We start from the raw sequence: 20,836 nt of genomic DNA, 5'->3' as shown, positions 1-20,836 counted from the left end.
TAGCTATCACATATCATGATAAGTAAACAAAGCCTGGCACTTAGCACCCATGAGGTATTTTAAAAAACTTCACTCCGGTTTTTCACCTCAGATGTTTTGGATTTCAAAATTCTTTTCGTTTCCTGTTTCTCTTTTGTTTAAAAGCTACACAGGAATCCTCCCTGTATGCCAGATACTATACTATATGCCAAAAAGGATACAAAAATGTTAAGACACCAAAAGACAGTCCAGAGGAAAAGACAAACTCATTGAGAACTCCTTTCCTCTCAGAGTTCTGCTATAAGTAAATAGTGGGAAACCTGAGGGCTTTCTTGCAAGTTACCAAGCCCACCTGCTATTGTATGGGCCTGTGAAGGGGTAAGATCTCTTCACCATAACTTTTTGTTCTTTATGGAGCATCCATGATGTACTTTTCATTTGATATGTATATTCTCTCTTTAATCTTCACCGTAACTCTTTGAGGTAACAATTTTCATTTCAAATAAGAGGAAGTTGAAGCTGTTTATTTGTTTAACTTCTTACAACTCATAAGTGATAAAGACGGATTTTGCAAAGGAATGTCTCTCATTCTTAAACCCTGGGTTTTGAATTTCTCTCCTAAAATTGCCTTCTTGCCAAGCATATCATGATCCTATTCCACAGACTTTTAAGCAAATGTAAAATCAGTCCAAGATAAGTATCATGATAATACATTCTAGACCTTATTCTCTATCCCCCCCGAACAACATCACATCTATGTTTCCCTTGCACTGACTCTGTGTGTGTAATACAGTTAGGTACAGCCAGGCATGTACATATACAATCATTTCTCCAGGAATTTTTAATCCAGCAAAATATTCCTTAATCATAAAAAGGTAACGGGTTGAAACCAGTTATAGTCATGCATCACTTCCTCATTTAAAATGATGCCTCTCCTAATAATGTAATTTCACAGAACAATAAACAAAACAGCCATCTATTTCATTTTTATATTTCATCTCAGGATCAGGAACAAGGGTTTCTGATATTTGAGAGGATTCTTTGGGCAATCTTTGAGAAAAATGTTTAAGAAAATCACAATGTGAATAATAAGCAAGGGTAGAATGGGGATCTTTTCTGCCTGAGCCCTCTGGTTGATAAAGCAGAACAGCTGCTTCTCCATAAAGGAAGGAAACTATGAGGTTTAGACTGTGTTTTCATCTTCCAAAAGTAGGCTATTTTCGTGTCTAATCAATTCTCTGGTTCATCAGAATGGTTAATTGCTGAGAAAGTCATCTGATCAAAACAATTGGACCTTATCAACTACCTGGCAATGCAGTGGGGTTTTCAGTCATCAAACTCAATTGACTCAAAAATGGATGATTTACTCAGCTTTAATCAGAGAAGTGAGGCTATTATAAAGCTTGACTCTGCTTTGCAACAGGACCATGGTAGACTCAAATGTAGTTTCCATCGGTATAGCAGTAGGAGCACAAACCTTGGAATCAGAAGTCTTGGACTTGAAACCACTTCTATCATTTATGAATGACTTTTGACAATTAGAATTTTTCAGTTTCCTTAACTGTGTAATAATAAAATTAATATCTATTGCATATAGGGAGAATATAAAATAGCATGAAATAGTAAACTATGAATATATCCTAGTTCTGTTCCATTATCCTGTAATTAAAAGCAGTCCTAACAATACAAGCAGGTAGCTGGAGAAAACATGATTCTTTATCTCACCTTAACTACCTGTCTAACTTGTTAAATACCTTTGGTTGAAATAAAGCACAGTGTTTACTTACATAGTTTTTTGACCATTGTATCATAGCAGTGGAAAGTGGAAATGGTACCATTCTAATAAATCATCTTAACAGCTCAGTAAGTTTTTAATGTTGGCTTAGCATTTTTGTCTGTTTAAAGAAAAATGAGATAGAAATAGACTTTTCTGCTATTATCCTGCCTCAGCAAGCTTGCAGAACATACCATAAAGGCACTGTGCATCAAGCATACACTGCATATCCTGACTTTTTTCTTCCCAAAACCTCACAGGGGATTTAAATGTTAACCCCAAAATGTGATAGAGTAATAATAAAGCCCCCACTTCCTCCCACTATGGGCTAAGGACAATGTGTTAGTTCCAAAGATATATTCCTTGGGCTTATGAATCAGATTAAAAAGAAGTTGCATTAAGAAACATCATTCTCTCTTTAATGGGTGAAGCTCACCTATCCTTAATCATTCTTTAATATATAGTGGCAAACTAATAATATGGGGCTCTGCATAAGTGATAACATTATTGGGGGCATTCTCTAGGCCAAGGTCCTCCACTTTTTCCAATTGGCAACTCTGAAATGTAAGAAATTTGCAATAACCCAAGGAATCCTTTAGCTTTAATGCAGAAATTGGTGGTGAAAGTAGTGAAGTGTTTACATAAAACTAGTTATTTACTATCCTGATCACCACTAAAATATTTCTGATTTTTTATTTGTCTGTTCCTTATTGGTTTCTTAACCTTATCAAAAATGCTGCCCATGGTGTTCAATTGAACCTAAATTCATATATTTAAGTTGAGAAGTGAAGAAAAGAGGGGGTAGAAGCAAGAAATTGAAGATAGCTTAGTTAAGGTGTAATGAGCTTTGCAGTTATTCAACAAACATGTTTTAAATCACTGCCTTTGCAGTCCCCTGAAGCACCTACAAGGATAAGTTAAACATATCTACAGGTTGCTCCCATTGAGTTAGATACACATGTCTGATTTCCAAAAACCACCAGAAAGGACTCTGTGTAAGTAATACTCAAGTTGATAGAGAAGGAAGGTGCTTTCCTTCAGTGTGTGTGTGTGTGTGTGTGTGTGTGTGTGTGTGTGTGTGATTTTAGGTAGTGTGTCGCAACTCTTTTTTTTAATTTTTTGTAATGTTTATTTATTTTTGAGAGAGAGAGAGAGAGAGAGAGAGAGAAAGTGGAGAAGGGGCAGGGACAGAGGGAGATACAGAATCCAAAACAGGCTCCAAGCTCTAAGCTGTCAGTACAGAGCATGACATGGGGCTCAAACTAATGAGCCACGAGATCATGACCTAAGCCGAAGTCGGATGCTTAACCAACTGAACCATCCAGGGACCCCTAGTTTGTTGCAACTCTTAAAGGTTCATATGCATATGCTTCATTCCAATGCTGATTGAGTGATTGGTTGAGAACAGCTGGCTGGAGCACAGTGTAGAAAAAGACCTTCAGATTGCTTGCAGGCTTGGCAGAAGAGGGCCCTGGTCAGAGTGTTGGCCATATGAGTGAGGTGAGTGAAAGGCACCAACTGTGTTTTCATCGTATCATCCCAGGACCCACAGGATAAAATTCAAGCTTACTAGTATGGCATACAAGATGTGTATTCCATATTGCATCCCATGTTCTGGCATAGCACATAGGATAAGATACAGTTTACTTGATTTGCAATACTATTTCATATCTCAGAACTTTACTCACACAACTCCCTTTTTCTGGGATAATTTATTTCTCTTCCTAATATCACTTTCCCAGAAAAAACCTCCTCATCTTTCAAGTTTGAACTCAAAGACTTGATATCACTAAAGCCTAAACAGATCTGACTTATTTTGTTTCCCCATATAACTCTGTAGAGGACTCTGGCATACAACTATATAATAAATGGCTTTGTTTGCATTCACTATCACATTAATGATCTATTTGTGGGCAACACATTTGCTCTAGAACTTAACAGCTTAAAATAATAAATATTTGTTTTCTCATGGTGTCTTTATCAGGAACCCAAGACTGGCTCAGTTGATGGTTATGGCTTAAGGTCTTTTATTAATTTGTGGTCAAGGTTGTAAGCCAGGGGTGCAGTCGTTTTAAGACCTGATGGAAGTTGAAAGTTCCATTCCCAAACTCGCTCACAGGGATGTTGTAAGGCCTCAGTTTCTTTTATGCCATTGGACTAAGGACCTCAGTTCTTCATTGTACCAATGGGCCTCTCCATTGACGTCTCACAACATGGCAACTTGCTTACCCCAGTACAAGTGATTCAAGAAAAAAAAAAAAGGAGCCTCAACGCAGAAGCTACAGTCCTTTTAATAATCTAGTATCAGAAGTGACATCCCATTACATCCCACATTCTATTCATTAGAAACAAGTCAGTAAGTTTAGACCACATTTAAAGGAAAGATTACACAAGTGCATGAATACTGAGTCAGGAATCATTGCCAGTCATTTAAGAGTCAGCCTTCCACATACAGTATCTTCTCCAACTGGGCTGACACTAAAATTAATTTATCTATGTTTTTATATCATCTACCTTGTGTCTAGCACAGTAAATATGGAAGAAAGGAAGAAGAAAGGTGGGAGAAAGAGGCAGTGAGAGCCACTAAAGTCAGATTATGAAGTAAATCCCTTAAGTAATTGGAAATGACCAAAATATAAAACTACTGTTTGGAAGAAATAAACACAGTTTTAATATCTTACCCAAGTTTTCAATTCATGAAATTTCTAGTAATGTGGGCTTTGATTACAACATTTAACCGAAAAGAATTTGCAGCCTAACAACTGTTACACAGTTCTAGAAAAGAGTCTCTGAAGTTAGAAATAAAAAGACCAATTAAGTTCATTCTCCCAGTTCATAGAGGCTCCTTGCAGTATATTGTGTGGCACTTCCAAAAGGCCCTGTGGCTGAAACACTGGCATTTATGGATGCAGTTTTATGTAATAAACAGAAGTTCAATTAACTTAAATGGACTATCTGAAATGTTTTATCCAAAGTGAACTCTCATTTAGGCTGATTTCTTCTCAAAGCAACATGGGAAAGTGTCCAGTCTCTTGCCTAAAAATACTTGATGTGGAATTTTTTCCCCTTTGAAGTAGTTCTTGCTCACACCCCTCCCCCTTCTCTCCTTAAACATGTAGATGATGGGTAGACACACATGATTAAAATCTGGTCCCTGCTCTCAGAATCCAGGGTACACACATCCAGAGAGCCATCCAACCAAATAACCATAACATAAAGTGACTGTACTAGTAAGTAAAATAACCATAAAATGTGAAATAATATCATGTTTATGTAATATATGAAGTACTGTAGGGTCATAGGAAAAGGGTGATTATCCTTCCCTGGGAGAAGTCAGGAGGTCACACACATTAGATATAATATAAGCGTTAATAAGGAAAAAGTAAGTATACAGTGGTGTGCCATCTTCTTTAAAAGAAAGAAGTAATAGAAGGAAGATAATTTATTTATGGGTCAAACATCCTGAAACATGTACTGAATTGTACTAAAAGACCACTTTGACATTAAAAGACACTTGAGCTAAAGTTATACTGATTTCAATAAATTATTCTGTCCTAATAAGCATCAATTTAATTAGAAAAATAACAAAATATTTACTATTCCACAAAAGATAGGAGCATTTCAGTTGTAATTTCAAAAAAAAAAAAGAAGGAAATAATGATGGAAGAATCACAAAACAAAATCTTCCCTGTCACTGCTCAGAGAGGCAACCATAATAGTTTCCAGTTCAGCTTAACTGTGATTGATTTTGTAGTAATTTAAATGTACAAACAATAAATTTATTCACATGAGTTAATTTGATTGTAGCTTCAGAGCTAATGAAGAACAGTTTGAATGCATTCAGACCTGAATTTAGTCTCCATTTTCTTTGCATTTATGATCACAGTAATCACAAGAGTTGAATAGGAAACTGCTCTTTAGAACACTTTAGAACAGAAAGTATAGAAGATACACTTTAACTATATTAATTGAGCTTTTAAGATAAAGGATGCTTATGTTTGTATTTTATTCAGATTAATTTCCATAATAGAACATGCAGATAAAAGAGTTGATAACTTAGGCTTTAATTATAAATTCAACTTATCAGCCAAGTATACTGAAGATTAGTCACAATTCCATTCACAGAAAACAAATGTATGAAGCCTTGTTTGAAATTCTAGAAAGAGTTGACCAGGTAGGAAGTGACACTATATAGTCCAGTAAGAATATACATCTTTTTTATTCCAATCTTGGGTTCTCTTACAAAAAAAAAAAATCAGGGGGCAGAAAGACTAGACAATTGAGCATTCTTAGACATAACTTTTTAGCATCAAAATAGCTATCATCTCTCTGAAAGAGCAGTGAATTGCAAAGAGGTGGAATAGGTAAGATGGTTTGGAGAAAGGGCATCACTGAATAAAATTTAGAGTTGGAATTTAGAAAGTATATGATACATGATCTGGAAGAGTTCCTGAATTTAAAAAAAGAATCCTAGTTAGTCATCTCTGTCCCCCTCTTCCAGCTACCTTACTCCATACCTATAAAATGGGAAGATATAGACCATTGGGCATAGAGACTGTTCTCTACAGCTCTCTCCTCTCCTATTTTTTCCACAGATGTCATCTGAAAATCTGTATGTCAGGTATTGTGCTGAGCCTGATTGGTGTCTCGACTTAAGGTTTTATGGACCTGGCAAGAGAAGACAGACCTCATTAAACATAAGACTGTGCTGATGGGAAGGAGGGCACAGATTTGATATCTATTTCTAAAAGTGAATACAGTAATCTTGATTAGAGACTTGAGAAAGGCTATTTTTCCTTTTCTGCATTTGGCATCTATCAAGATGGAGGTCTCCTGTTTCAACATTCTCCATAAATGCCTCACTCTCTTCTGCTCTCTGGTCCAATACTGTCAACATATCTTCTTCAAATGGGAAGGTTAAAACAATCTAATACAAATGTTTCTCTTTACTCTCTTCTCGGATTCATCATTTGAACCCACCTTTATTTTGTTCTCTACTTTCATTCATAGCCTGAATTTTCTCTATTCTTTTTGAAATGTTTATTGGCTTTTTCTTTTTGGAAAATGTTCTATTCTTAATATTAACATTTGCACAAAAGAAAAAATAAGGGGAATGGGGTGCTTGGGTGGCTCAGTGGGTTGAGCATCCAATTATTGATTTTGGCTCAGGACATTACCCTAGGGGCCTGGGACTGAACCCTGCCTCAGGCTCAGGCTCGGGACTAAGCATGGAGCCTGCTTAAAGTTTTCTCTCTCTCCTTCCCTCTGCCCCTCTCCCCTGCTTGTGATCTGTCTCTCTAAGATAGAAGAAGAAGTAGAAAGAGGAGGAGAAAAAAGGAAAAGAAGGGGGAGAAAGCATGGATATAACCTATACAGAACATATTTTACCATTCTGTGGATGATTTAGAGTGTTGCATACTCTCTCCTGAGCCAACATAGCATGTACATTTTTCTTTTCTCACACTTTCATTTACTTTTTAAAATGTATTCCCCATTATGAATGCTGACATTTTTTTCTTTGGCAAGTTTTACTTTTGGGAAACAGAGTATATCACACATAGAATTTTTTATAGTAAAAAACATAGGATAAGCATTTGATTCATAAATGTTAAGACAAAATCACTAAAGAGAGGAGTTAGGCACTAGAGTCCAATTTCTATAGGATATAACCACTTTAATTCATGCTAAATGAATTAAAGGGAAAACTTAAATTTTATTGTATAGTAACTCAATTCTCATTTATCATAAGTCATTTTAACCATGTTTTATAATTTAATGATCTAGAAGTTTTAGGACTATTAACCTAAGAATTACTTCTATCACATCTATGAGAGAAAGTTCATTATGCATAAGAAATAAGGTTGTTGTGTGTTGCTGCCAGGAAAACTTCTAAATTAGGAAAAGCTGCAATGCCTCATCTTCTAAGTCTATGGAAATGCCCAGTGAGGCAATGGATAAAACAGGAGTTACTCACATAACTTCTCATGAGCTCAACTATGAAGTTTGATGCCCAACTGTCATTCCATTTCACTTCAAGATTTCTGCAAAGAATTAATGAAATTAATGAAGAATGAGAATGTAATGGATTATGAACAATGTGGACTTGTTCTTGGAATCCAGGGTTATATATCTCTCCCTTGATCTCCATTCCTGATTTACAGGGTTATAATGAGAATATGCCTTCTACTTTTGTGCATGAATCAGTTCTCTCCTTCCTTGGAGAACTGAGCATCAAACCAAGGAAAGTGATACAACAGAAGACCAAGTAATATTGCAATTATTATGTGCAATGAGGTCAATAGAGAGTAATAAAAATTAATATAAAAGATAAAAGAATGAACAAAACTTGGAAAAGTCTTAGATAAATCAACAGAAACAGTGGACTGGGGACATGTGAGATTTTAGAGGAGTAAATAATAATTGATTGACAGGCTGTTTCATGTTCTTGCCACTTATTTCGTTCTTCAGACTTCTATTTGTGTCTGCCAGCAGGATCCACAATAGAGAGCAGATACTAAGAATCCCAACTTGGAGATTTATTAATACATTGTCCTTCTTTCTGTTCTTAACATCAATAGCCCACTTTACAGTATCTCAGAAGCTTTTGAACAAATTATCCACAGTAACAACATGCAATTGCAAGAATTTTAAACAATTTTTAACTTGACAAAGTCAAGACTTAAATCCATTCTTCATAAAACAGTAAATACTTTTGAGATCCTAAGCATATGAAATCTTAATGGAGATTTGTTTCCCCCAAGACTTTTGTAACCTAATAATATTGATTATTGGTATGTCATAATACCTGGAAATAGTGTCTGGCCCAGTGAGGTCTCTAGCAGGAAACATACAGGATAGTCTGCATGGGGGGGAAATAAGAATATTTATAAAGGCGTGACAGGGTGTGAAAAATAAACAAGAGCTATTGCAATACTCCAGGTCTTGTGAAGGCAAGAAAGTCCTTACCACGAGGCCCCAAGAAGAAAGATTAAGGAATGGTTATTGGGATCTTGAAAGCATGCTTCAATGGACAGGGCCACCTGAAAGGAGCAGTGGGATTTAGTAAAGGAATTAATCCACTCTGTGAAGACCTGGCAGAAAGTCAATTTGGGATTAAATATCCCAACCTCATTCTTCTTCCCATTTCTCATCTCTTGATACTGTCTCCCCTGTCTAAACCTAGAAAGCCAAAGGGCAAGGAAGGAGCACTTGTCAGTCTTTCAGGGAGAACAGATGGGTAGGGAAGATGAAAAGGGGTCCTGTTCTGAAGACAGACATAACATATTTGGCACAGAAGACTCTTCCATAATCTGTCAGTGCAGCATAGTACCATCAATTCATTTTTCCTCATACCATTTTTAACAGTTTAAATTTTCATTACTAACACTGTAGAGCTAGCTACTTCTTCCTCCTCCAGATATATTTAAAACAATGAAAAAAAATCTTTCCATACAAGAATACAAAATAAGTGATTTAGAAATACAGGCAAAATTACAAAGTTGCAATCATTAGCTTTGGTTCCAGTAATCTAGTTTTCTTTCCTTGTTCCACCAAAGGCCAAGGGCTCTCATGATGAACCCCGTTCTCATCCTCTTGACCTCTGTAGCTATTGAAAAACGGCATCATCTAGCTAGTTTCTTTTTTCTCTCTCCCAACCCAGCTATTATCAATGAGTGGGGACAATTTAAGTGTATAAATCTTCGCTAATGCCATTGAAGGTTAATACTTTTGCCTTATGTTTCAGAAAGACAGGTATGAAAGATAATTTTGATGTCAGCAAAAAGTAATAAAGGAAAATATCACACAAATGCCCCCATGCCTGTATCCTTGTGGTAGTCACAGTGCTATTTATTATATACTTGTGGTTTTCCTTGACATCTGGTATTACTGCACTCCCTTGCCCACTGTGATTAGGTGTGGCCATGTGACTTGCTTTGTCCAGTGTGATACGTGGGTGAAACTTTAAGATCCATTTTATGATTCATATCGCTATCTCCTTCTTCCTGCCGTGGGGCGAAATAATGTTCCAGAGACTGGCTGCTCTGACAGCCAAGATTCTGAACCGAGTATAATGTGATGGATATATGCCACCAACAAGCAATACATCTCAGGTTTTTTTTGAGACTCTGAAATTTGGTCTTGTTTGTAACCATGGCATATCAGAGTCCACGATGACTGACAGAATACTAACCTAATCACTAATACTAATACTAATCATTCATATCTTATTTCTACACAGTGACACTTCGTTATCCTCAAAACCTTTTTATTATTTTTTAAAGAGAAAAAATATACTCAGGAGCATGTACATTTTGTTTACTGATATATCTGGAATATGGAAGGCTCAAAAAATTCTGGGATATTAAATACACATACTTAAGTGATTATATTACATAAGGCAAATATTTTTTTTTAAAGTGTGAGTAGAGTGATTACATAAAGTTACAGGTGTACTTTCAATGAAACATACAAGGACATTTCTAAAAATGTGCTTCTAGGAAAATGTTTTATAGCTCCTCAGAGATATTTGGAAATATTGCCACTCTGGAAAAGCAAATCCCTAAATTATGAGGCTACAAGGTTACCTCTGATATTCCCACACCACTGGCCTAATGAATTCTTCCAATTTGTTTTTTTTTTCTGTTTTTCTTTGTTTGTTTTGCTTCTCTAATTGTCTAGAGCATTTTAAGTTGAAGTTATGCCTTTAAAAAACATAGAAGAAAAACAAGAAATAAAAAACTCTGAAAATAAAAATAGTTTACTTTTGGATATAATTAAAACACATAAATGTCTCAGAGAATTCTTTTCTGTTTCAGCCTTGAGTGCTCTATGGAGTGGAGGTAAAAACAGAGATCACATTAAAATGAAATTAATCAGCTGAAACATACTACATATGCCTCAGTGATTAACAAGAATATTTTATTTCTATCAGTTATGCAAATGAGAACAAGGTATTTTAAGGTTTTTCCCAGTTTGCATATTAATTCAGAATATATAAAACAATTTGAATAAAAATGACCTAGAGGCATATATCAAAAAGTCTGTATACAAGCACAGCATTATAAACTCATTGGCCTTTTGTTGTATATTTATTCATCCTTTTCATCTGGAAGTTTACATCTTAAACTAATTTTCACTCAAATAAAGAAGAGTTTTGTTTCAAGAGAAATGTGTAATCTCTCATTTTGCTAATCTTTTATGGATTTTAGCCTACAGTTCACATTAGATACTCTTAAACTTCAGGGAACATCAAATTTACCATGGGCACTTAATGAAAGCACAGATGCCACTGTGATTCCAGAAAGTTTGATTTGGTGGTCAGAGGTCAGATTTCCCAGGTTATTTCTGATGCAAGAGGCCTAGTCACTATCTATTGAGAAATCACTCAAGATAGGGCCCTTGACATCTTATAAAGGTATTGGACATTGATTTTCTGAGTTTTCATCATGCATTTATAGATACCTTGCTTTTTATAAAAATCCTCTTCTCTAACAACAAAGGAGAAAAGAACATTTTATCCTATTGATTTGTTTTCCTTGATAAAGAGTAAACTACTCATTTTTTATTAAGTGAAATAACTATTTATTATTCAAGGCACTTATTGAGATTTATTGCAAGCAAATAAGTCTCTAGAAGTGTCTAATTTGCAAAAATTAGACTGTTAGAACTTATTGCATTTAAGAATGTGTTAATTGTCTCTGACTTGCTTGAAGCCAGACACCTCTAACTTCATCATCCACTGTTTCTTATTGAGAATACTCTTCAAAATTTACATTGATTACAACATCTTATTATTGTTTTACCATCTCATAGAAACTCTTCTGCCACTGGCAATGTCTTTGTACAGTGTACGGCGTTCTCCTTGACTTGTGTGGATTCTGTAGGCTCTCATTTTCCCTGGAATCTCTGCAATATTTCCTGAACATAATAAAAGCATTGTTCACTTTTACAGATTATAAAAATAAATGGACCCTACTAAGTGTCATTTGGTCAGCTTGCTTTGCATTTCTGTTTATTTCTTTTTTAAGGACATACGTGATACAGAGGAGAATAATTGGAAAATATTTAGCAAAAAAAGGACAAATGAATGGCCACCCCCTAATCCTACCATTAAGATGTAACCACTGTCAAATGTTTACTTTATATAATTTAATTTTTTATGCTAAGAGTACATATGATTTTAAAAATGATCAGTTCTCTCCATGTTGTGTGACCTGCTTTCTTCCCCCTATTTCTATATTTCCTTCTTTATTTTTTACCACCTAGTCCTGCCTTATGCTCCCTGTTTTGTTGTTTCCAGCTTTACTGAGATATAATAGGCAAGAATACTGTGTAAGTTTAAGATATATAACTGTAATAATTTGATACATGTGTATATTGCAAGTGTTTATAGCAGCAAAATTAGTTAGTAAATCCTTCACCTCACATAATTAACTTTTTTTGTTTTAGTGTTGTTATGGTGAGAATATGTAAGATCTACTCTCATAGCAGACTGCATATATACAGGACAGTATTTGTAATTATAGTCACCATTCTGGACATTAGATCCCTGGAACTTATTCATCTTATAACTGAATGTTTTTACCATTTGACCAATATCTCCCCATTTCTCCCACCCTCCAGCCCCTGATAGCCACCAGTCTACACTCTGTTTCTATGAGTCTGACATTTTTGGATTCCACATGTAAGTGAGTATATACAGTATTTGTTTTTCTCTGCTGATTTGTGTAGCATAATGCCCTCAAGACCCATCTATGTGTCCCATTGTGCAAATGGCAGAATTTACTCCTTTTTATGGCTGAATAATATTCCATTATAGATATACATCACATTTTCTTTATCCATTCATTTGTTGGTGGAAACATAGGTTGTTTCCATGCCTTGGCAATTGTGCATAATGCTGCAACAAACAGGAAAGCCAGATATCTCTTTGAGATAGTGATTTCATTTCCTTTGGATATATGCCCAGAAATGGGACTGTTGGGTCATATGGTAGTTATATTTTTAACTTTCCAAGGAACCTAAATACGGTTTCCATAGTGGCTGTACCAATTTATGCTCCTGGTGCACTGACAGTGCATCAGGAACCCCTTTTCACTATTTTCTCATTAGTTCCCTGTTTTTAGAGTCAAATCAGCAAATGTTAAAATCAGATCCATTAACATTCTTTCCATTTTATTTGTTTTTTTAATTTTTTTATGTCTTTATTTTGAGAGAGAGAGAGAGAGAGACTGAGAGCAAGTAGGGGAGGGGCAGAGAGAGAGGGGCACAGAATCTGAAGCAGGCTCCAGGCTCTGAGCTGTCAGCATAGAGCCTGACATGGGGCTCGAACCCACAGACTGTGAGATCATGACCTGAGCCGAAGTCAGACACTCAACTGACTGAGCCACCCTGGCTCCCCACATTCTTTACATTTTAAAATATAGACTCTCCTTGCAAAGGAAATAAAGATATTGCATTCAGGAGAACCCAGGGTCCTCTGCTGAATAATTATGCATTCATTTTTCCTGAATGAATCTACATTTCATTCAGGAGTGCTATCACTGATAAGTGAATTCTTATGTCACTTACATATATTCTTATTATAATTCATGGTCTTTCTTTAGTTGAGATGACAATCCCATGGTTATAAAAGCATATAAATCTCCCAGTAAAATTTTTGTTTTCTTTGGTAGAACTTCATTCATACTATATACTTTGATATACTTGATATACTTGATATTATCAGCCTAAACAATGTAGTTTTTTACAAATTGAGGATCTCTAAAAGTGAGATCCCCAACATGGATCTATTGATAAGCTTTAAAGTAAGGACTACTCCAGTTATAATTTTATATGGACCATGGCACATTTACAAGCAGAAGAAAGAATAGTACGTTAATAGGCCAAATAGACAATGGATGAAACATGAAAAAGAAGGTATGCTCTTGTACGATTTACTCAGCTTCTCTCTTCTACCAAGTGCTCATCACTGTCTTTACTACAGAGGATGGCTGGGTAAGTGTATTTGAGTAACAACCACAACAACAACAACAAACATTTTTTCCAGGGCTAACCATGTACCAGGCACAGTACTAAGAGCTCTGTGGGGTCATGTCTTTAAGCCTCCCAACAACCCTGTGATTACCTTAAGTTAACTTGGCAAAGGCCACAGATGTAGTAAATGATGGTTCTGGAAGCCAGAGACCAGAGAACGTGCTTTTAACCACTCCACCATGATAATGTTTTCAATAAAACATTCTTAAGTGCTGCATCTTAACCTTTACTTTCAGAACTATCATTAGTTCTAGATTCACTCAATTCTGAGCCCTTTTGATATAGGGATGATAAACTTTCTGTTGTGCAAAACAACTTATTACTTCTCATTTGTATTTGTCATGTTCTTCCCATGCTCCCAGTGCCTGACCATACTGAGGATTGTGATTAAAGCCAGAGACCTAGTTCATCCTCCACAGATCTGGGATAATCTGGCATCGTCTGAATTGCTTTTGTTGGAAAAGGAATAAACTGAAAAAATAACTATGTACATAGCAGTAGGTTTGTGTAGGAGATAAAACTATGCCACCATAGGTGGGACTCCAGCAACATTTAAAATGATGACACACATTTTATTATTTTCTTTGCTTTCTCTAAATAAAGTATGTAGTGTCCTTATGTAATTATATTAAAAAATTATTACATTGCATAGAAAATAGTATTCAGAGTTGTGAAAGAAACTTGAAATTACACACTTTGGAAGCAAATCTTAAACAAAAATTTAAGCATGCAAAGGGAAAAAATGCACTACTTTTGTCTAATGACAAAGTTACCTCTTGGTGGCAACGTTTTTAAAGATGAAATTCTGTGGTTATAATTCTTTTTGTGATTAACTTTTAACCAGAACATAAAAGAACTTTATGGGTTATGATTTACTACTTCATATTATTAGGCGTATTTTCATTTAAAAAAAAAACTAGTCATTCTACCTGATGTCACATGTAATTAATTCTTCTGATCTGCACAAATGGTTACATAGCATTTGAGAAGACACATTAAAATTTTACTATTATTCAATAAGACACAGTAAGATATAAAATTATGCAGAAAATATATGATTTCGTGATCTGGGAGGAAGTTTTTATTCATCCAAGGATTCTAGGGAATGTTTATTCTTCATTTCACCTTGAATTGTGCTTATTATTATGATGCTTATTATTGCTACCAGTAGTTTATAGAATGAAATACAAATGAAAGAATCCCATGTTTTACAGCTACTCTGAAGTGTCACCACAATAAGTTCAGAATAACAGAACCTGAATGTGCTCCATGGTCCATTTTGCATTGCATGTGTCTCCCCAGCATGCGATCACATATGTCCAAGCATTTATATTGTAGGATTTATATTGTTGAAGCCATATTGTAAAATTTCAAATACTGGAGTTCTTCTTGGTCATTTTAAGCTGGGTTACAGAGGACCACAATGTTAAGAGCACAAATTTTGAACAGGGTCCAAATCCCTAACACTTACTAGCTGTTCGTCCTTGGGCAATTATTTAGTTAACATCCACCCCATTGGACAAGCCTTGGCTTTTTCCTTTTTTCTCATCACTTTATTCAATCAATTTCTAAGTCTTGCTAACTTTGTATCCTAAACTTCTCTTTATTTCATTCATTTGCCTCTACCCTTTTCGCTATTGCTTGCTCCAAGGCACTGTTATCTTTCCACGTCACCCCAGCAATAGCTCCCAAGTGATATTCCTTGAACCTTTTGTGCTGTTTTCTAGTCCATTCCTTAAAGAGCAGCCAGAATAATATTTCACAGAGCAAATCTGATTATAGTTCACTCTTAATTAAAACAAACAAACAAAATACAAATAAGCAAGTAGGACTTTTGTCTTCACATTCCCTTAGGGCTAAAATCTAAACTTAACAGATGGTCTGTAAGATGACTGTGTAGGATCCAAAGTCTCCTTCCTGTGCTCCCTTTCACTCTGCAATCCTGCTAGCTTCCCTCCATTTTCTGAAAAGTGTATCCTTCCCATCTCTGAACCTTTGTAGATTCTCGTCTCTTTACCTCAAATAATCTGCCCTCCTCCCCCAACCCCACTGCCAGCCTCTCTTTGGTTGCCTACCTCTTAGACTTGTGGACTCAAAGAGCTTCCCTGACCATGCCCTCTGCCAAGACTAGATAAGGTTTGTTTGCTATATAATCTCCTACCTCTTCTTGATTTCTCTATAGCACTTTTCACAAAAGAAACCAACTGATATGCTCTCTAATGACCTGTCTAGTATTTCTCCAGTGAGTTGATGGAAACTTCACCTTCTATCAAAACATAAATTCAATGAAATTGTATGAATAAGAAACTGTACAATGAAATTGCATAAACTGGGCCAACTTTGTGCAAGAGACATAACATACGATTCATCAATAGCTGTTGAATAAGTGAGTGGAATACTAAACCTCAGGTTCCCTTCCGTGGAATAGGATACTACTACTACTTCTACTATTACTACTAGCAGTAGTAATAAATAATAGCAATAATCATGCTTATTTAATAAGATTGCTATAGAGCTTGATGAGGTATCATGCCTAAGGCCCTGAGCACAGCGCCTTTCACATAGTAGGGACTCCAAATTAATAGCCTTTTAAAAATATAATTTTAAACACCTTTTAAACTCCTGTGATGATGCAATTTACATTAACCTTATAAATTAATTATTTACTTATTTTTACTTTTTTTAGGTAACACTAATTGAGAGCATGGACAAAAGAGACCAAATAATCACTTAGAAGTAAGTCGCTTATTTGGTATAAACCTAGAATATTAGATCAAAACCATGTTTTCACTATTTGAAAAAATAAGTAGGGTGTTCTATGCGAAGGATGACTAAAATATAAATGCATAGCTAATGTTGGACCACTATATGAATTGCCCCACATTGTTAACTGGTTTATACCACAGAGCTTTAGATTTCTTGATTAATGTAGGAACTCAATTCTTTTTATTGTGATGAAATGGGAATATCAGGGGAAAAAAGAATAGGTGTTGATTACCGTGAGACAGGGAAATGTCTCTCATGATGTCTTTATGGATAAGACGGAGGATTATGGTCATGTTGGAGGATTCAAAATGTTCTAATTTCAACTGATGTCAATCAGAAGAGAGTTCTCTATTTTTTTTCCCTATTCTGTCCTTTTTTTAAATGAATTGCTTACAGCCAGAGAAGTTAAGTTTATCCGATGAGCATATTACTCAGAGCTGAGAATGAGGGACAGTGAGTGAGACTGATACCGTATTTACTGCCAGCGTTGATCAAAATCCAAAAATATCTTGAAAAGATAGAATAGAAGAAACATTAAAAATGTCATTAAAATGCTATATGGATTTAGAATTGCAAAAATGCAAAATAGGGAAGACTTGTCTGGGTGAATACAAGGTAATATCTTTAAAAATCTTACAGCTTTTAATGGTCAGTGATGTGACTGATATTAGAAGTTAAATGACAGCAGCCACAAGAATCATTTAAAAGCTACTGTAATGAATTTTTAAATTTTATTAATAGGCACATAAAAATGAGAAAGCATTTTGCCTGTGGAATTTCAAGTCACACATTTTCAAGTCTTTTTGGTAAATTATAATGACGACAGAAAAAGGCAACCATTAAAAATATTTTGCATACTTACCATATGTATAAACATATATGTTAAGGGAAATTTCTAGAAGGAAAACAAAACTCATAGTTTTTTATTCCAAGGGACTTATAGTTTCAAAAAGGAGGGGATCCAAATGCACATAATCATAATAGAAGTGAGAAATGGAAAGGATCAGAAATAAAGTAAACCTATAAATGCCATGGAAATCAAAAAGAACTCCTTCAGATCATGAAGAACGAATAACTTGCAGGTGGAGGTGGCATTTAAGGTAGGTCCTGAAAGATTAGTAGGATTAAGCAAATGGAAATAGTACACCAGATAGAAAAAAGAGTGTCAGGAAAGTATGGCCACAATAATAACAGGGATGAGTCGGTGAATGGCAAATTATTCAGTTTGACTGAAAAGTAGGGCAAATCAGGGAAGTAACAATGGAACAAAAAAAATACCTCAAGTAATATAGGGCCATAGGTGGCAAGTCAAAGACTGAACTTATTTTGTGGGCTACGGCAATTGTGTATCTTTATCTCTTTATATCTACCTATCTATCTAGTCAAAGCTTTGTTACATATTTAAGACCTACATATTTGAATGGGAGAAATCACAGTTGTGAAACTCATTGTAGAGAAGTAATCTTAGTTACTCCATTGAAAGGGACCCCAAATTAAGTTACAAAAGCAGGCTGAAATATTCAGTAGTTTCTGCCTGTCTTAGAAAGTTGGTTGTGGGCTGAAGGAGGGAGGAGGGCTGTTGGATCCTTAGACACTCAGTGACTTCTATTCCACATTACCCGTGCATTACACCATCACCTTCATTCCCTTCCTATCGTGTCCATCTGTTTTCTTTTTTAATTTTTTTATGATTTTTATTTATTTTTGAGAGACAGAGAAAGATAGCATGAGAAGGGGAGGGTCAGAGAGAGAGGGAGACATAGAATCCAAAGCAGGCTCCAGGCGCTGAGCTGTTAGCACGGAGCCCGATGTGGGGCTTGAACCCACGAACTATGAGATCATGACCTGAGCCGAAGCCGGACGCTTAACCAAGTGAGTCACCCAGGTGCCCCATATGTCCATCTTTTGGATTAAACTTCCTGTTTGCAGGATTGCCTGAAATACAACTGAACTGTTATACCCTTTGTACATAGTTCCTTGGACTACCAATCATTGTCACCTGAAGTGTTACTGAAATGGGATCTGTAGAATGCCTGCAAGATTCACCTAGATGCTTCTTAAAATCAGATTGCTAACTTAAAACTAAAACCTATTGATCAGATTTTTGCCACGGCACCCTATGAATGTGCATTCTAGCAAGCTTTCTAGTTGCATTTTAGGTTCACTTGACTATCACTACTTTATAAGAAATTGCCTCTTTAATGAAGCATAATTAATTTAAAGAAAGCAAGTACTGATGGGAAAAAAATATTTAGAATAGGTTTGGAGAAAGGTATGATCCTTATTCCTAAACATTTAGAATGGTGTCAATTACGTGGAAGTTAGATATTTGTTCCTTTTTAATTCTGAGATTTAGAAATGCCTAAATAAAAACAGTATTTAAACATTGAAGTTTGAGCAGTCATATGCAAGGTAAATGTTTTTTACCTAGTGTACTTTTAAAATTAATCCAACCAAAGAATGTTATTTTTCCCAGCTTTATTAAGATATAATTGACATATAACTTGGTGTAAGTTTAAGGTGCATAACATGACAGTTTGATACATGCATATATTGTGAAATAATTACCACAATAAGCTTAGTCAACACATCTATCACCTCACATAATTACTTTTTTCTTTAAGTGTGATCTACTCTTAGCAACTTTCAGGTATACAATACAGTATGGCTAACAATAGTCATCAAGCTGTATATTAAATCTCCAGAAAGTATTCAACTTATAATGGAGAATTTGCCCCCTTTGACCAACATCTCCTCATTTCTCCCATCCTGCAGCCTCTGGCAACCAGCATTGTACTCTTTTCTATGAGGATTTTTTTTAGATTTCACATATAAATAAGATCATAGAGTATGTGCCACATTCTCTCTCTCTCTCTCTCTCTCTCTCTCTCTGATTTATATTACTTAGCATATGCTTTCAATATTCATCCATGTTGTCACAAATGACAAGACTTAACTCTTGTACAAGGCTAAAGAATATTTCATATATATATCTATATGCCTATATACCACATTTTCTTTATCCATTCATCTTTTGATGGAGACTTAAATTTTTTACATGTCTCAGATACTGTAAACAGCACTGCAGTGAACATGGAGGTATAAATATCTCCTCAAGATAGTGATTACATATTCTCCAGATATATATATACCTAGAAGTAAGATTGGTGGATCAGATGGCAATTCTATTTTCAACTTTTTGAAGAACTTCCATACTGTTTTCCATAGTGTACCAATTTATATTCCTATCAATGATGTGTAAATGCTCCCTTCTCTCCACATCCTCTCCAACACTTGTTATTGCTTGTCTTTTGATAATAGCCATACTAACAGGTGTGAGATAATATCTTAGCATGCTTGTGATTTGTGATGATTAGTGATGTTGAACGCTTCATATAATTGTTGGCCATGTTCATCTTCTCCCAAGAGCATTTTCTATGCTACCATTATCCATATACTATGAGGATAGGGCATAGTATTCTTGGCTGTCAGCTGAATTGCCACTATGGAAAACATAACTTACATTTTCATGACTGTTTAAATGTGTACATTAACTCTGCTGGAAGATAGTCTGGATGTTTTTATTTTATACTTTTCTTCACCATAAAAAGAGTAGTCAAGTCATATAAAAAATGACTGATTAATACTTGCATTTAAATGGCCCATTATTCTCATTGATTGTTATCACTTAATTGAGGTGAATTGTATGAATAAGCCTGAGTCTTCTTTTTTGTTTTGAACAGAAACAGTCTTATGAAATTTTCATGTGTTGAATAGCGCATCTGTAGAGTAGTTTAGGAGACAACAGCTATAACTTCACTGTGAAAAGAGATGGAAGTTTTTGAATGAAAGTATGGAATTTGTGTCAAAATGTCTAACAAAAATATAGGTCTATGTACCTAACCAACAATAAGGATTGATCATTAGTTCCAAGCCTTTAATGCTCCTCTGTGTTTCATTAGAACTCTATTTGAGAATGGGGTTTCAGTGATCCACCTACAATGCTCCTTACTATGATTGTCCTCAAAATTATTTTCTCTTCATATTTTCAAGTAATAGCCAAGAAAATAATCATGTTTGAGAGGGGAAATAAATAGAAGAGAAATAATAATAAAATATTTATCTAACTCTCAGGCTATGGTCTAACACCAGTAAAATGAAGTTTAAAAAGTGAGAAAGAATGTATACGCAAAAATTAGGTCAATATTTTACTTCTTTCATCAAAACAATTAGTGACTTAAAACAACAAGATAAATTCTTTCAAATTAATTAACATTCAAA

At 35.2% G+C, this 20,836-nt stretch overlaps 1 protein-coding gene across 2 annotated transcripts in view; it reads right to left on the bottom strand.

Annotated features, from left to right (window-relative positions):
* Positions 1 to 20,836, bottom strand: part of LINGO2 (leucine rich repeat and Ig domain containing 2) — a 1,051,930-nt gene that overhangs the window by 460,974 nt on the left and 570,120 nt on the right. The window contains exon 1 of one of the 2 annotated variants that reach the window (XM_029920929.1): positions 7,728 to 7,762. The exons of the other annotated variant lie outside the window; for it this stretch is intronic. The gene's annotated coding sequence lies outside the window, so the exon portion shown is untranslated. Of the gene's footprint in view, positions 1 to 7,727; positions 7,763 to 20,836 lie in introns of those variants that run through there. 2 annotated transcript variants of the gene reach the window in all.

Source organism: Suricata suricatta, chromosome 13 (genome assembly GCF_006229205.1).
Source record: "Suricata suricatta isolate VVHF042 chromosome 13, meerkat_22Aug2017_6uvM2_HiC, whole genome shotgun sequence".
In the NCBI taxonomy this organism is placed as follows: domain Eukaryota; kingdom Metazoa; phylum Chordata; class Mammalia; order Carnivora; family Herpestidae; genus Suricata; species Suricata suricatta.
The sequence above is the reverse complement of the archived record's forward strand: the minus strand, read 5'-3'. Positions and strand labels throughout refer to the sequence as shown.